Below are 17,752 nucleotides of genomic sequence, written 5' to 3'. Positions count from 1 at the left end.
CTATATAGCAAATTACATGTAAGATTAAAAAAAAAAAAAAGAAGTGATATTAACACATAATGAGCCTCATCAATTACCGTGAATCAGGAAAAGTAGCCCTCATATTATTGAAATCGTTTCATTTGCATGACTGGATGATTCAGATTCTCCTTGGTCATTCATTCAAATCTCTGCAGAAGTGACAGCCACAGACAAATGGCCAGCAGAAGGCCTTGTCTTAAAATAACATTATATACCCTGTTACCCACCCTCTGGTTTTACAGCAGGGAAATTCAAAAGACTTTCTACTGCAAGCCTAGGGAGGAACACAGACATCTATCCATTAGAACTAGAGTGTGTATGTATGTGTGTGTGTGTATATATATATATGTGTGTATATATATATATAAAATCAGTAGCATTTTTATAGTACAGCATTATGTAGAATGACTTGCTTATCTGAGTTAAGTTTCCCATGGACTCAGCCACTTATCAAAGCAGAAAATGTATTGTAGCAGCATAGCAAGCGATGGATTCAAGGACAGAATCATTTGTACAGGAGCCCAAACAACTAACAAGCAAATACAAAGCCAACACAAAACAGAGCTGAGGCTCATGTTTAGCCCCAGTTTGGGCACTTGTAATGAGCAGCTGGCAGACTCAGGCTATACAAGCATATATAGGTAAGATGGAGATACTCCCTCCAGTTTTGCCAAACTGTGTCATCCTTACTCATATTGCAAGTTTCCCATGGCTGTAATGGCACCAGTTGATGGTGACAAACAGCAGGACAACTTGTACAAAGATACAATTCAGGAGCTGCTCAGTATTGCTTTGAACATCACATTTATTCTCTTCGTTTTAATACTCCTACTCAAGAATAATTAATTCTTTGTCCCTCTGCTTTGTGGGGACATTAGGAAAATCCATTTAATACTGCTGAGCAGATTAAGATGTTGGATGAGTATCTATCACTGAGCTCTCTCTGACTTTAGTACCGCATACATACACAGGCCAATCTTCAAGACACTTCTGATGACCAACAGTGACCGATTACTTTTAATGAAAACTATTTAGAAACACATTTGAGTCAGGTACCATTCATTCATTTCCAGATTCAATCAGCAAAGGAGTGGGGGAAGTTTGTTTCCTTTGCTGCAGATTAAAGGTTGCGTCTGCATGGAAAATTAATCATTTTCTGCTGTCAAAAAATGCTCTAAAAAGAAAACTGATGGATTGGCACGAGGTTTACGCACAATAAACAGATACCCACATGCCTGCAAGCACTTGTAAAGATTAAGGATGAAAAGGGATGTTCTGGAGGTAAGTGGAGATACCATCATGGGAAATGAAATGAAGAAAACAAAGGAGAAATCTTATTTTAAAAATGCACTGTGGGGTGTTCATTAGAGACCGGGACAGGGATAAGCTTCCCGAGGAAGCTGTGAAAATTTCATCACTTGCAACTGGATGTAAATGAACCAGACAAAGCATCCGAGAATGCATTGTCATGTGATTTTTTTAATTTTATTTTATTTTTTTGCAGGAAAATCATAGAAACGACCTGAAAATCTGTCTATCTGATATTCTGTTCCACAGCAGGAATCATTCTGGGCCACTGGTCCAGCAAGGCACCCCACTAAACCCAAGATGCTAGCACAGGCCAGATGAGGGCAGGCAGGGCCAGCATGTCCCTGGGATACCAGCATCACTCACAAGCACAGTTGCTCAGAAAAGAGCCTGCAGTTATTTATCACCTTTAAAAACTATCTGTCTAACAAAGCGACTGCCCAGCCAGGTCCTAGCTTTAAATGAGGAAGGTGTCAGGATATCCACTGCATCCCTTGTGGTGCACATGGATCCTTCTGCCCTGTGTCACTGCTGTCCCTGCAGTGTCCTTGTGGGCAGCTGATGACCAAGCACAGATAATGACTCCAATTAGGAGGTGTGAATGTCGTTCCACTCCCCCTGCTCTCTTCTAGGTCAATATGAATGTGTTTGAAAACTACTGGCACAGCAAGTTAACAATAATTCAGATTTAATTTGCACTCTGTCATCTCTGTTTTTTTCCATAGGCTTTAATATAGTTTAATTTAACTGTCTTAAGTGCTGTCTATATTACTGGGGCACATCATGCATATTTCAGATTTGAGCATTTGCATGGCACAAAATATTTCATATTTATATTGTGCCTTTCATGTTAAAGATGTTTAAAAGTGTCTTCATTACTACATCTGTACAAGAACCAATTCATCCATCACTGCAAGCCACCTGGAAACTTCATCAGTATTGAATAATTTAGGATGCTAAATCCCCTTTGCTTTAGGCACCCTGTTCTGATCAGAAGGAATCTTCCCAAGATGTCATAGAATCATAGGACCATTAAGGTTAGAAAAGACCACTAAGATCATCTAGCCCATCTCTCAATCCATGTCCTGTTCTCAGGGCCCTGCCAGTAGTTGATAATGGTGCATTACCATGTGGTTCCCAGCTGGAGCTCTGTCTCACCAGCATCCAGGGTCCAAGGAAAGTAGCAGGGAAGCGTTTGCGTAGAGAACAAATGTGTCAAACTTAATAAAGGTCCTCCTTATTTTCGAGTGCATTATCATCCACAATCATCACTTATTAAAAGCCTTTCATTTATAAAGTCTTTAAAGCTTAGTTTAATAACCTGCAATCATTACTTGAATCGCAAAATTTGCTTTTTATTATGTTGTGTAAATGAACCACAGTAGCATTTAATGTAAATTATTTTTTCCTCTCACTCCTTTATCACTATTTCTAAAGCCATTGCAATCAGGTGCTTTTCTCAATCCACCCTAAAGATACAGAGCACAATATCTACATCCCAAAGTAATACTGTCCCTGGGGTCTGAGTACAAACACAATAAGCTAGTCTTTTCCAGGTACTTCCTGCCAAGATGCCTAACTGGACTGTTCAAGACTATCATCTCTTCCCAGGCTGAGGCTCTAGGTTCCCATATATCCAGGAGATACCATAGAATGTCCTGGGTTGAAAGGGATCTGAAAGATCATTGCACCCCAACAACACTGCCATGTGTTGGTTGCCCCCGACCAGCTCCGGCTGCCCAAGGCCCCACTTAACTTGACCTTGAGCACTTCCAGGGACTAAGCATCCACAGCTTCCGTGGGCAACCTGAGCCAGTGCCTCACTGCCCTCTGACTGAAAAGGAGTTTTCCCATTACTAGCACTCCATCTCAGAGAGATTTTCCTTTCTCATCAAAGTAAAAATTCTGAGATGGAAATGATATAGGCACAAACTGAGAACCCAAAACCGCTGATGGCATCTCCTAGTGTTACAGAAGAAGGGACAATGGTAATGAATCATCAATCAGATTTGTGGCTGCAGGACTGGTCAAGAACTCAGGACAGTGAGGAAGACATTTATCACCAATGGAGGACTTCCCTATTCCAGTGAGTTACCAGAATACCACTAGGTGCAGCAACCTGCCTGGGTAGATGTCACAGAAATGCTTATCAAACCCAAACATTATGCCTGCATCTATCAGCACCTTCAGCTCCCAAATTATGCCTCTGAAGCCCTGGTGGGACTTGTGGCAGCAGCTCACCTGCCCTCCACTGAGACCAGTCCTTCTCTAAGACAAACCAAAAACGTTAAAACACCTGGAGTAAACCAGAAGGAAAAACAGAACAGGAGGAAAATTAAACACTGCAAAGTGGTCCAAACTGCAAAGCTGAGAAATGCAGATCCAAAATCTGGAGCAATTCTAATCAGGGTTTTGGTTCTGGCTCATCTGTAATTAAAATGAAGTACAAATCTGCCTGAGACAGTCAACAATCTCAGCTGTTTTTGAGATCTGGCTTTCATTAATTTCATTAACATCTTAAATGCATTCTTATTGCTTGTTCTTATGCTGAAGAGCAAGCGAAATAACAACGCACCATGAACCAGTTTATCTTTGTCTTCACAGAGGAGCAGATGTGGTACCAGTCTCAGGGGCACGCAGGCCCTTTGCATGGAAAACATCAGCAAAAAGCATGGAAATTTTCAGCCTAGGAAATAAATTGAAACCAACACTTTCATCCATGCCTCAAGCACTTTGGGGAGAAGCACCTGCTTTACTAGTATTCGTTGGTGTGACAATCTCAAGCTGTAATATGCCATTCTTGTTTCAGAGAAATAGTCCGAAAGGCAGAAATCCTACTGAGCCCTCCATACCTGAGCTAGGACAGCTCCTGCCAAGAAAGGCATTGGCAAACTGCACTGACCAAAGGCAAATCCAACAGGGCTGAGAGGGAAAGGAAGCCACTTACAATGTATGTGGTCTGCCAGGGTATGGAGACTCTAGACAAGCTTTCACTTGATGAAAATTCTTGCGCCAAACTTCATCTCTCATCCAGAGGGAGATGAGTTACCAGCGGAGTGAGCTAGAGGGTGCTGCAATATGCTGGGGCCATGGGCTTGAACTGTGCAGTCCTGCTGTTCAAAATCTCCTGGAACGAGTTAACTGATGAGGCTGCAAGGATGCTGATTTGCTCTAGTTGGCATAAGCAGGTATTTTGGTACAAGGGACATGTTGCTTCCTGAGACCTGTCATCCTCCAGTGTTCACATCCACTGGCATGATCCATAACAAAAGAGATGAAAGAACAAAATAGACTTGCTCTGAATACGACTTGTGTCACAAATTAAAATTCTTTTTAATTAAGCCAACTTGCATACATTATAATCTGCCCATAGAACTTAGTATCACCTAAAAATTCCCATCAAATGCAAATTTTCCTGTGATTTATTTGTGCCATTGTGAGATGAGGAAAAAGCACACAAAGCAGTGGGAGCTGCAGGCTGAAGTAAACAGTGTGTCAGAATATGCGAAACAAGGGAAGGACACAAAAAAACAAGAGAGATGAAGGGGACAAACTCTCTGGCTGGAAACTTGAGTATTTAGAGCCAAAGAAGAGTGGAAAGCTTGCAGAGGAATTTCTACGTGTAACCTACTGACTCTACCCTATTTCCACTCCCAGCATCACTTCCATTTAGCGAGCAGACGAAAAAATTGTTTTGGGGGGGGGTTGGAGGGAGGATTAGATTTGTGGTTTGAAAGGTCATTGCCTAAAACGAGCCCTGCAGCCAGCAGAAGGGAGCCCTGCAGTTGGTCAGCTCGGCGTATCCCACACATTGAGGAGCCTGGCAGTGAGGTAATCCCCCAGGAATGTGTGCGCGGTTGGATGGCTGTGAAAAGAGAGCGGTCAGCTACCAAAGCTCAGTGCTGAATATTCACGTCACACACACACAATCATTTTTCTTGTTAAGTGCAGAGAAGAATGGGAACATTATAAATGCGGTATCTTTTCTGGCTTCAAGTTTAGCTGCTTTAGAAAGATCTGCTCCCTCCTTCTCCCCCTTCCACCAGCTGTGCTCCACCTCCATCCCTGAACCAAATCTGCACGCGTGGAGCTTTAATGCCATGAAAAAAACAGGAGGAAATGAAACCTAATGGAACTTAAGGCAAAGAGATGAAACCTAATGGAACTTAAGGCAAAGAGTGAGAAGCTTACAAGAGAATGATGCAGCAAATTGGGATAAGTGTTTAAAAGTCACTTGTCTGTACAAAAATGGCACCTTATTGAAAGTATAACCCCCTGCTTGGGCCATATACCACATCCATGTCACATTACCCAAAGCAACTGTTTACCTCTCTACATGCTGAAGAATCATTACAGCAACAGCAGATTAAATTTGCTTTATCAGTGCCCCGGCTTCTGAAAGTATCTCTACCTGCCCCAGGCACTTTGCAATGCGTTGTAGTGAAGAAGGAGTGAGGATCAGGTGCCCGTGCCCAGAACTCACACACCTCAATGAAAAGTCTCCCACTCATTTTATTAAGCTCTAAGTAAGAGGGGAAAAAAAAAAAGTATTATAATACTTCAGCTTTCTGATTAATTACCAGTGAGACTAGACAGATAGTTCCCTTTTTATTTTTCTTTTCCCTTTTTGTCTACTTCAAACCCCCCAGCACCGGCATTTTTCTTCTCCATTCCATATGAGCCTGTTCATCCCATACTTTGCCCCAGGACCTCATTCCTGTGCAGTTTTCCTGCATGGAAACAAGGCAGCAACTGCATAGAAACTAATGACATCTACAAGAGAGGAGAGAACTTGACAGACTGTGCCTCCCCTTTGAAAATAATACTTTTTCCATTTTCTCAAACTGTACATACTTGTACTCACAAGACTGCACCGAGTTTCTAGGTCAGTAGACTCCTGATCATGATTAGCTTGAATGACACATTTAAGCACAAATCTCTCTTCTCGTATGGGAAACAACCAGTTCAAACATAATTCTTGAACCACTCTAGACCATTAAACTCCTTGATCAACAAAAACAGAGAAAGAGGAGTGGGACAAAAGTTGCCAATCCACTTCAAAGCTTCTACTGCATTTCTGGGTAAGCAAAAATCTAAAAAGCCTTCATGTACACTCTCAGAGAGATGAAAAAAAATCACTGGGAACAAACTGTCTGGATCTAAGAAGCAGAAGACTCAAACGGGTTCTTTGTATCAGAGACCAGAACACAAATTTACTATAAATTTGTTACAAACATTATCCTTCAGCTTCTAAACATGTTTTTAATAGCTGTAAATAACTCCAGTGCAGAGAACAAGACACAGCACTAGGAACAGTTGTGGATAATGCCACATTTCTCCCTCAAAAGATATTGAACTCTCACAGATATTAACTGACCAAATCTGAGTTGCATTAAATCAAAGCCCAGCAATTCAACAGAGGGAGAAGTGAAATACAGCACAGTTAAAGGACTTCCTAGGGTCCTTCCACAAATCTGTGACTGTAAGGCACAATTCTCTTATCCGTTGAGGAATTTCACTTCCATACAAAATCATATCTGAAGTTTTATCTCGAAGCACTTCATAACAGGATGCGAACGGCCCACTTCATACAAGGAGGACCACTCTTTCTGATCATGTTAATGAAGGTTATTGACTCCCACGGTCAAAAGGTGCTTGCAGGGTTTCTATCATTATCCACGTGATGACAGCTAAGTCTGCTTATGGTTGGACTCTGAGCAAGGCTGCCCCCACTGGAATTCCTGCAGATGGTCCACCTCCCACACAAAACATCCAGGAAGCTGATTTTAGAAAAGTCCACATGACATTACTTTATTCTTCAAACCAATTTATTCAAACCAATGCAGTTGCACATGTTTGGAAGGAGACAATCAGGGGCTGTGGTTAAAAAAAATTACACTACTAAAAAGTTAGTTTCCTTTCAAATATCTTACCAAGTTCATTAATACCTTCTGCTGTTGGTGAAATGATCCCCCATTAACATTTCAATTTATTATTGCTGCTCCATTAATGAGACCACAAAAAATGGAAATGAAGCCTATAAATACGCTAAGAGTTAAAATTGGGAATTGTAACAGCATGCACACTTTATGAGTAATATCTCCATACTGCTAGCATTCAAAACAGCAAGGAAGGATGGCTGTGCAGCACAAACATTCAGCTTAGCAAACAAAGCCCCAGAAAGCCCAAAAGAACACCATAATTCCTGACATTCTACATGAAGATCTCAGCTTAGTCAAGTATGTCTCAACTCCTGCTGCAGCAGACAAATGAACTGCATGCAGTTCTCTGCTGAAATGTGACTGGGGAAGGACTTCCTCAGTGAAGGTCACTGGGACTGTTAAACTACAATGCAAATGCTTTGGGAGGAAGGATTTCCATCTGCATCCTTTCTTAATAAAGCTTCACTCCCCACTCATGTCTAATTGCCACCACCTCACACAGTGCTGAGGGAACTGATCCCCCCCGCAGCACCTCATGTTCTCAAGGCAAACAGACAGGCTACAAACAGAATGTGGCTATCACGGGAGCCCCATTAAGATTCCCTTCAGAAACACATTTGATGCCAGGTAGCCTTTAAATCCATCAGGCTCCCACAGTTCCTCTGGTGATCTGTTCTCCATCCAGCTGTGAGTATTCTCCATGGTCAAGAAAAATTCCTTATGCAAATGGCATTACCACAACTCGCATTTTCAATTATTAATATTTCGCTTCTTGTCTTCCAAACTTTTTCAAAGAAATGTCGTTCCCCTGGGAACAAAAACACCGAATACAGTGCCTTGCTGAGCCACGAAAGGAACAGTCCCTTCAGCACAAGGATGTCAAATCACATAGCAACATTTTTGTTTCTACATTTTACTTCTCTCTAGTGATTAAAAATGATCGACCCTACCCTGTTCTCGGAGCAAAGCTGACGGCACTAGGCTTATGCTAAAGGAAACGTGGAGTCACACAAACATGAGCAGTATCATCTTGCAAGGAACAAACTTATAATTATTACATTGATTTTATAATTTATTTTCCAGGAAGCTCAGATTTCATGGCAGGAATTGGCTTTGCGCTGGGTCCCACTACATTGCACTCCACACTGCTTTTAAGCACTAGCAGCAGAAATGATCTAAATTAGCCAGTTTGCCATGGCAGTAATAGCAGGCTTGGGAAAAAAATAAAAACCAACCCAGACACCTTCTGATGAAATAAAATGAAAACATAAAAAGCAAACTATTTAACAAGAGCACAGACCACTTCAATAAGTCTAGTTATTTGATAAGCAGGCTGCCACCATCAGTCTTTCATCATCTGTGGAAATGCATGATGGAGCTTCCCTGTTTACTTATGATTTCAAACCTTTTCCTTCTAATCAATGTTAGCATTTCTGCTCCAGCGCCTATAACGACACCAATGCTAGTAGCTCGCTTCGATCCCACCTTTCAGAGCCAGCCTAAGCACTGACAGCCCGGCACGGCTCAGTGGCACATACATATGGCACACAGATTGGGTGGTTCAAGGCTGTTAAATGTACTTCCTCTTCTGAGTTTGCCTAAAGGGAAGGAAAACGGCCCCTGCTGAGAGCGTACGTACATAAAGCCGTAACAAATGTTTAATTTTAGCTGATCTGAAAGAGAATTAGTCTGTGCATTCTGCACTGCCAGTTCCTACTGCAGCTGTTCAAATGAGGCGGCTTTGGAGGGTTGTTAATTCCCGTATTAACGGTCAGAACTCCTCACCATTACTGAAACACAGGCTCCTGAGTGTGTTCCAGTCTTTCTTTCCCACACCTCTTTCAATTCTTCCATTATAAGCAGATAAAGTCATTATTTGGCTGAAAAGGACCTCAGTCCAACACATACTTTACCTAGCTTTATGATTCAGCAACACATTTTTTTTCTTCTGTGTAAACAATGCTTGTTTCGATAAAAAAAGAAAGAATGAGAGAAAGAAAAGAATTAAAAATGTACAGCAAGTTCTGGGGAAACTGCTGAAATGGCTACTGTGTGTGTGCACATTGCTTGTGCTAAACCAGTTAGCAGCCACAGGAGGGAAAGCCTCCGATCTGATTTTTAAACTAGGCAGGTGAACATCATTTCACTCTCCATCAGAGCAGTTTTGAATGAATTATTACTCTGCTACAGTTTGAGAGGGCAGTGCTGCTAGATGTTATGAACCTAAATCAGTTTATGCAGAATGTGAAGCATCACATCAAATCGCATGTACCTTACACACTGCACAGCCTTTCAGTCCCATGGCAGAGGCTTTGGTACTGAGTTTATGGGTGCTATTGGAACAACCCCTCAAAAACTCTATGGAGATCCAATTCCTCTTGAACTAGAGCAAAGAAGAAAGTTATTCCATCAGAATCAGCTCCTCAGCACCAAACTTCAGCTCATTTATGCTGGCTAAGGCTCTAACTCTACTATCTACAGATTGGAAGATGCTAAGAAAGGACTATTTTTATATGCTTTAACATATATAGAACATGTGATTGAAACGTAGGCAGAGATTCATCTCACCCTACTTTATTCACCTGCATGCTGGGCTAGGCAAGGCAGCAACACACTCAGCGTCTCAGTGGGATAGGATCAGCACTGCCAAGGGTCAGCTGCATTGCCCACACGAACCCCATCTGGTGAGTCGCCCTCTGGAAACACTTATCTCATCCTCTCACTATACATCAAAACACATTGGGATAGATCACCCAGAACAGCTGTAATAAAGTGATCTTATAGTTAGGCAAAATTCTGATTCTTGTCCTTTCTTTTTTCCCCATAATGTTTTTGTGCCATTATGAACCCACCAACTTTTGCAAGGTTATTCATAAATCTCAAAGGCATTTGGTGGTAATACTAGCTCTAAAGTCATGCTCAATTGGACTGGGAGACGCTGAAGATGCTGTATAAAGGAGTCCCAACTTCTACAGAAAACATGCCTATATAGACTATCCTTTACATATGGGCTTTCATTTTTTTTGTCCAGGCTATGCCTGAATGAAGCCAGGGCTGACAAAGGTGGCTGCCCTGGCCCCAGCTATCCCAGGTTTGGTCTGACACAAAACAACAGAAAAATACAGACAGCTGCACAAACCCCATTGTGGGATGAACTACACTGGCTGTGGAGCAAAGGTAGATATTATTCAGTCTTCACTGCACCACTTCCAGTGAATTTTGCTGGAGATTTCAGGAGTTAATAAATTGCCTGCTTCTGTTTCAGACTTCAGCAGTGTGAAGGCTGTATACAGAGAGGCATATGGAAACAGTATCTGATCTAAAGCTAGAAACAAAAGAGCTTATTTTCCCTGATCTGGTGAAGAATCCAGTAAGCCTCTTGGGCACGTAGTTGAAACCACAATAAGGACAGTAAAACCCTTCCTGGAATTGCAGGATCAGGAAGAAAACAAGAAAAAAAAGAGGAAAAGGAGTTGTTAAATTGAGTGTGCTTGAGGAGAGCTTTAATCAAAGGCAATGCGTGGATGCTTGGCAGACACTCCAGCCTCTCTAGCAGAGAATTGCTCGGGTATATACGGCAGGGAACTGTTACTGGGGCTGCTCCTGTTCTCATCTCAGCTGGGGCTGCATTTCAGCCTGGGATGCCCCTCTTCCCAATCTGCGAAATGGTTAGAAGTCCTTACAAACAAAACTTAGTAGATGAGAACTGGGTCTGTACACAGCATTTCCAGATTCACAACTTCCCAGGGAGACCAACAGGGGCTTCCCTGCCAAAAGGATGGATGGCAGAGGCCGAAGGCACGGGACAAAGCCATACAAGGATGAGATGACTACGTGCCCTTCACCTATCTCTGGAGCAGTGCAAAGTAATGCCAAAGTTTCTTGCTGCAAAGCAGAGCTCAGATACATTGCTTCTTTACAAACACAGACATTTCATCAGAGAACATCAAGAGAAGTTGAGCCTTTGTTTTGCCCTTAGTAACAAAAAAGGCATCTCACAAAACAAACAAAAATCCCTCCTTCTTTCATTAACCACAAATGTACTAGTTCCACTAGGACCATGCTCCCATTTTGATCCAGTTTGACAAATGTCCTCAGCTCCCACCCTGCCTTTTCCCTCCCCTACCTGGAGGGCATGTGGCTGCCTCCAGAAAAGTTCAAAAAGAGAAAAAGAAAGGAATAAAAGTTAGCTTGTGTGGCCCAGAAATAACAACAACAACAAAAAAATGAAACTGTATGCCTTGCCCCTGGTGGCTCTGGGACTTGGAGCCAAACCAAGGCCAAGAGAACAAAATATCGCTCTTTGTGAGCCATAAATAAATAACTAAAGGAGGACTCCCTCTTACTCTTCAGAATACAATTTCTAAGGAGGAAGAAATTCCCTGGGGAGTTTATTATGTGCAAACGGGAAGCGTGCCTCCTAGGGAACCACAGTGGGGGTAGTTTTCCCCTTGGTGATTTCTTCCTTACGTCTCCATCACTTCTTTATTCATTCTGAAATCTGCCTCCCCTCCGCTCTGCAATAAGTGAAGCCACACAATGGAACATGCAGGTAACTCTGGCTTCAGCCTCTCACAGCTACGCAGCATCTCTCCTTTCCTATATAAACGATCAGTGTGTGGCCTGCGTTTCATTTGCAACTGTAAATGAAACAGGCCTACAACTGTGTTCATAATCCTCCTTAATTGAATTTCTCTGACAAAACCCAGACAAAATTATTGCCCTCAAGTTAACAGTTTGTGCGAAGTAGCCAAGGGTTCCTGGGAAGCTTTAAAACAAATGCAGGACAAAACTGGAGACCACAAAGCAGTTATTTGGTGTTGGTACCACTTGTTTCAATGTTTATGTGAAAGAGCAAGGTCATTTTAATGACCTTCCTGGCCTAGGAATCCAACAAAAGTCAAAAAGGCAAGAATTTAAAAAGAGGAGAAAGAATTTGGGTGCAAACCAACTGACACTGCTCACACAACAGCTACTGGAAGGAGGTGTCAGGTGCTGGGGCTCTGGAAAGTGGAGCTTGGCTAGGAATGGATTCCCACCAATCCAGTAGGGTCTGAAGCAACCCTTTGGCTTGCATTGAGGCCCACATCGCATTGGAAGTGTTCTCTCTTTTAAAGTCATCCACTTCATCGCTTCCTTCAATTTGATCATAAGTTACATGGTAAATATACAGAACACTAATAATGATGTCAGCCTGCTGGTAAAATGCCTACACTTATTTTTAGAGTGTGAGAAGTACCACTAAATGGAAGCAGGGATGCGAAAAGGGCACTGCCCTGAAGGGCGCTCCCACTGCTTGCAGAGTACAAGAATTAAAGCTGATCATATTACTGAAAATCAGTGTTTATTATTCTTTCAGATGATGCAGATGTTTTTTAGAAGGATTGGGCAAAGCTTGTGTGAACGGAGATGCCTGTTTGTAAGAGCTAATTTTGCGTCATATACCATGTACTTGGACATACACCCTTTTTCACCCCAAAGTATCATATTTGAGTCATCACTAAAGTAGCCAAGCTTACTTTACAAGGACCAAAGCAGAATCTTCATGCCTCAATTCACACACGTCTGATGGAAACAGGGAAAAACGTGTCATCCTCAGGCAGTGCCTGCCTGGGTTACACCCCACATGCTCTCAAAAGTTAATATACTCCACAATTTAAGCAGGAGGCAAGACTATGAGGGAACAGAGAAGGCTGAAGTAATGGAAAGAGAAATCCCATCATTTCTCAGCATGCGCCCATGTCTTGTGTCCCCAGTGCTCCCAAGGCAAAGTCAATGGAAATGTAGAGGTAGAGGAGGCTGGAGGGGCTTCGCACAAAATTCTCTCCAATTTAATTACTAAGGATGGAGGTAAATGTTCTTAGAGGTAATCAAACAAGCAATACCATCCAAGAAAAGGCAGGCAGAGACCAGACCTCATTTCCACAGACCTCCATGCGGCTGCAGGACAGTCTGCCTCATCTCCACTTTTGCTCTCAGTGCAAAGCCACCACAAGGAGTGCTTTGGGAATCCCCAGGAGAGGTTTTCAATGGCACTGGGAAAACACCCAGGCCCTACTGCCTTCCTCAACAACGCTGCTGCACACATTCTAGCTACTGCATTAACATCTGCTTTTGAGACATTTCTCACTAGTCCTTGGGCCCTGTGCCACTTTAAGCAACTTTTTAAGATCACCTCTTCATAGCTTGCAAGATCTGGTTTTGCTCAGGCCACAAGCAAACTGCTCCGAGCAGCACCAGGGGCAAAGTGAGAACAAAATCAGCAAATGTATACACACATGCACACAGCCCAAGAATGCACAGAAAAAGGCACAAGGGGATAAATTCATCACAGTACTTTCCACCAATGGCAAAGGAAAGAAAAGGCAACATTTCTGAGGGAGAGGAAACGTTTAAAAAAAAATAAAAAGTAATATATTTTTATGCGCTTGTAAAATCCATTGGCAATGACTTTTCTGGTTAATTGGTTTCATCTCATTAAACTACAACCTATTTGTAAAATCCAGATATACTCAAGCAAAAGCTCAATTCCTACACCAAAAACCAATACAGCTTTTCAAGGAGGAAAATTAAGCAATGCAAACCAGTTTCCATTAGTCTGATGCACAGCACTTGCTGTGCATAAGAGAAATGAAATGGAGTGCTTGACTTTTCTAAAAATGCACTTCAGAAAAATCACAGCACTCATTTCCCTTGAAACTGCAGCCCTCTTCCTCCCCAGCTCTGTGAAAACTGATGAAAGTTTTGGCCCAATTACACTGATTTATAAATCAGCCTTCTGCTATCTCTCCCTGCACTTGTCACGTTCAATTTCTTCCCCCTTATTAGACCACTCTCCTCCTTGTTAAATAGTCCCTCTGTCTAACTTGCCAAAGAACTGCCAATGGGCCCCTCATTTTACAGAAGAACAGACCCTGCTTTTCCAACAGGAATGGGTCTCTAATGTACCATGGACACAGCACAGTGAAGCATGGTAATTTGCCTGTGTTAATGATGCTACTTCACAATGATCAGGAAAACAAAAATCTTTAATAGCTAAACAACAACCCATCCTTCTGCAGCCTGTTGAATTCAGTGCAAATGAAACTCAATGTCCTCTAAGAGATGAGCTGAAAGTGCCTGCTATCTTTTTTTTCTTTTTTTTTTCACCTCCCCTCCAAATTCCTAGCCAGTGTGGAATCACTACAACAGGTGGTTTGGTGCCAGGAGCAGGATCAAAAGCCAAGGATTTTGAGACATGTTAGAAGTTTAAAAGCAAAGGATATTAGAAGGGGAAAAAAAGAAAAAAAAAAAAAAAGAAAAAGGCCACATACATAAATATTTTGGATATACTATACTACTACATATGTGCATTATTCTCACCACTCAGTTATTCTGCTTTGCAGGAGAGATTTGTGTGAAGTATCACTCCTTATAAAGGTGAAAAGGGCAAGTCACTGTGGGAAGGACAGAGGGGCAGTCTGCCTGCGCCATCACTTAATGCAGCAAAGCACTGAGCTCTTGAGTGCCAAATCAATCCTGAAAAAAGCTTTCATCCTCAGTCCTCATCAGAAGCTTTTCACTTCTTACAGTTGGGTTCCCCAGGCTGCCTAGGTAGGCAGAACACTTGATTGCTTTGGCCAGCCAAGCCTGGTTGCTCCAAGAAGTCAGTCTCCAAACACAGCACACTAGGCTACACAAAGGAAAAAACTCTGTTCTCGTATGTGGCCGAACTCAGCGGGCAGAACTGCACTGACTTTGATGGCATTGTTCAGTACGCACCAGAAGGAACCAGGTATCATAAGCAATCATATAGAGCATGTTTGGTAATCTTTCAGCACTATACATAGGTTTATGAAAAAGGATGGACCAATATAATTCACAATATAGCTCATAATAGCCAATGCCAGGCTCCTGTGGCAGTTTCTAAGGGCTTCTAAGACAGCTTCCAGTTGGCCAGTTGCAGTTCTGCAGATTTTGCAGCTGTGTGATTGGCACCCTTCACACTTTTCTTGTCTAAAGCTTCTCCTTTTGGTACAGCTGCTCAGAACAGGAGTGGCATTCGAGTTCAGCAGACTGCATCAAGATAGAGTTGCTGAGAAATTAGAACCAAACCATTTTGTTGCCACATTTATCCATGAACTCTTCATAATATCCCACATTACAAAAAACCTGAGACAAGACTCTTACTGCAATTAAGTGATTGCTTCTGCATCAGAGTGTTCGGTGGTCTTTTCAAAGATGATTCACCCTAGAGTTCATCAGTTGATTGCCTTATTGTCTTAGGAAATTAAATGCTTACCACAGGAAAAGTTTAGCAAGCTGTTTGGAAAACAAGCACCCAAAGACTCCCTGAGTACCTGTTAATTCAATCTAGAGTAGCACTCAAGGAAAGTACTAATACAGTCAAGATAATGCCACACACCGCATATTAAAATTTCCCCCAGTTCTTGTATCCTGAAGCTGTTCTTTACTGGTATGCCTACTTCAATTACAAATTGAAGATGCACGTTCTAATGGCCAACTCAACATTGCTTTTGCAGTAAACACGGCTATAGCACTGGTAGTGCAGGTTTGGAAAGGACATGAGCAAAACAGCATTTGATTTCCCTTAGGGGCCAAATGACTTATAGTAATTTTAAGCATTTTCTGGATGAGTAATTTTGATACCTTTCATCTTCTTGTTGTGGACCTTGTCAAGCCAAGACTACAACACCAAGAAGCTATTTATTATCAATGCCAAGCCAACATTTACTTTCAGAGGCCTGAGATGTGCCCAGGCAATCTCTCTGAACTCCAGGGAGCCAAGGACAAACTCCCAGCTGTGACCCAGCACAGGTGCTTCTCTGGCAGGGCATTGCTCAAAGCTTCTCTACAATTTGAAAAAGGCATTCTGCCTTCCAGAGGCTGAGAGCAAAGTAAGCCTTCTATCTTGGGACAACATTCAAGACAGCAGCAGAACAGAAAGAAATGTTCTACTGAGAACTACACTTCTTAAATGTGCCAGTATGTGAAATCAAGAGAGCTCTCAGTCCTGGTAATCCTGCCAGCGCCACCCTTCCGGCAGTGTAGCAGAAATACTGGAAGCAAAAGTGAAGGACAGTCACAGAGTAGGTACATCGACCACAGCCAGCTTCCACTGTGCCAGGCAGATCCCCATGCATCAAAGCCCTAAACCATGCAGAGATTACATCAAAAGTGGCTTGCTGCCATGGCTACATCCTCTTCTGCCATTGTCTAAAGACATCACAATGCCAGAAAGGAAAGACCAGAAAGGCTGGAGGATCTGCCCTAACACAGAGTTTCATCTCCTGGTGTCTCTCTTAAACCAAACTCTTAGTATCAACACTATTAACTCATGCACAGAATTGCAAACACCACTCAGCCCAGTGGGATTGGTTCAAGGTCCTTGTCTTACCAACTTAGGTCACATGAACAATTTCCCCTCCAGGTTTTGCAAGATGAGTTCACAGGTGCCATCATTACATTCATTAATTCTAAAATAGTGGTGTTTCTTTCCCTTACTACTTGCCAGGCAGATACAACACGAAGGCATGCAGCTATGAAGTCCAAACCACAGTTTCTATCACTTTGTTTTGTTATTCACTCTCTTTTTAGCAGGAATTTTCCTTGGGCTTTCTCTTTTACTCTGCTTGAGGGAAAATGGCCTCCACTATTGATTAAATTACAAATTCCAATGGCTGGTGATTGAGTTATATGATAACACCTGCCGAAAGCCATTGACTACAAGTGAAATAAAAGGAAAAATTAGCACTCTCTTTATTACAAATGGTTTGGATGTTGAGTAGCTGACTGAATTAAATGGAGATTGAGCAGATCTGAGAGAAAAGGAAAAACAATGCAGGATTCAGGGAAGTGCTACCAAAGCGAACAGCTCATAAATTCACCTAAAGAATAGATAGAAACAGTTGAAGAAGAAAACAAAATTGCATCTTTTTCAATCATCCAGGAATTCAAGCCCAGAATTGCACAAAAGCTTCCTTCTGTGGTAAGACCTGCCAGATACCCAACTCTGACACCAACTGACCGAAGGCCAACAAGTACATGATTAGGGCAGCAGCCCCTCTTTTTTAATCATTCAGCTTCTTGTAGGCTTTTTTAATTAGTGCTATCACAAGAAAAATAAGGTTCTTAGTCTTTGTTCTGTGCCTGGGAACCAACTCCATGCCAACTTTTAGTAATGTATCGTTGCATTTTATTCACTGCTCATCTAACCTAATGAGGTCTTTTTATTTTTGACTACTTGTGGCATTTCCAGCAATACTGACAGATGTCTTGGGTTTTCTTTCTGCAGATTAAACAACCGTTATAGCAGCTCTTAAACAAGACATTCATCTGATAAAGCAAAGCGTCTAAAATGACACTCCCTATTTTAGAACCATGTCATCTTCTATTCACTTCCTTGCTGTTTTATCACAAGGTAGAGTCTAGCAAAGCCTAACAAAGATCTGGAAAGAGCATGAACATAGCAGTTAAAGAAG

At 42.1% G+C, this 17,752-nt stretch overlaps 1 protein-coding gene across 5 annotated transcripts in view; it reads right to left on the bottom strand.

Annotated features, from left to right (window-relative positions):
* The window catches only part of SEMA5B (semaphorin 5B), a 246,171-nt gene that overhangs the window by 151,844 nt on the left and 76,575 nt on the right, over positions 1 to 17,752 (bottom strand). The gene's annotated exons all lie outside the window — the stretch shown is intronic.

This window comes from Lagopus muta, chromosome 8, assembly GCF_023343835.1.
Source record: "Lagopus muta isolate bLagMut1 chromosome 8, bLagMut1 primary, whole genome shotgun sequence".
Lineage (NCBI taxonomy): Eukaryota > Metazoa > Chordata > Aves > Galliformes > Phasianidae > Lagopus > Lagopus muta.
This window is presented reverse-complemented; position numbering and strand designations above follow the sequence as displayed.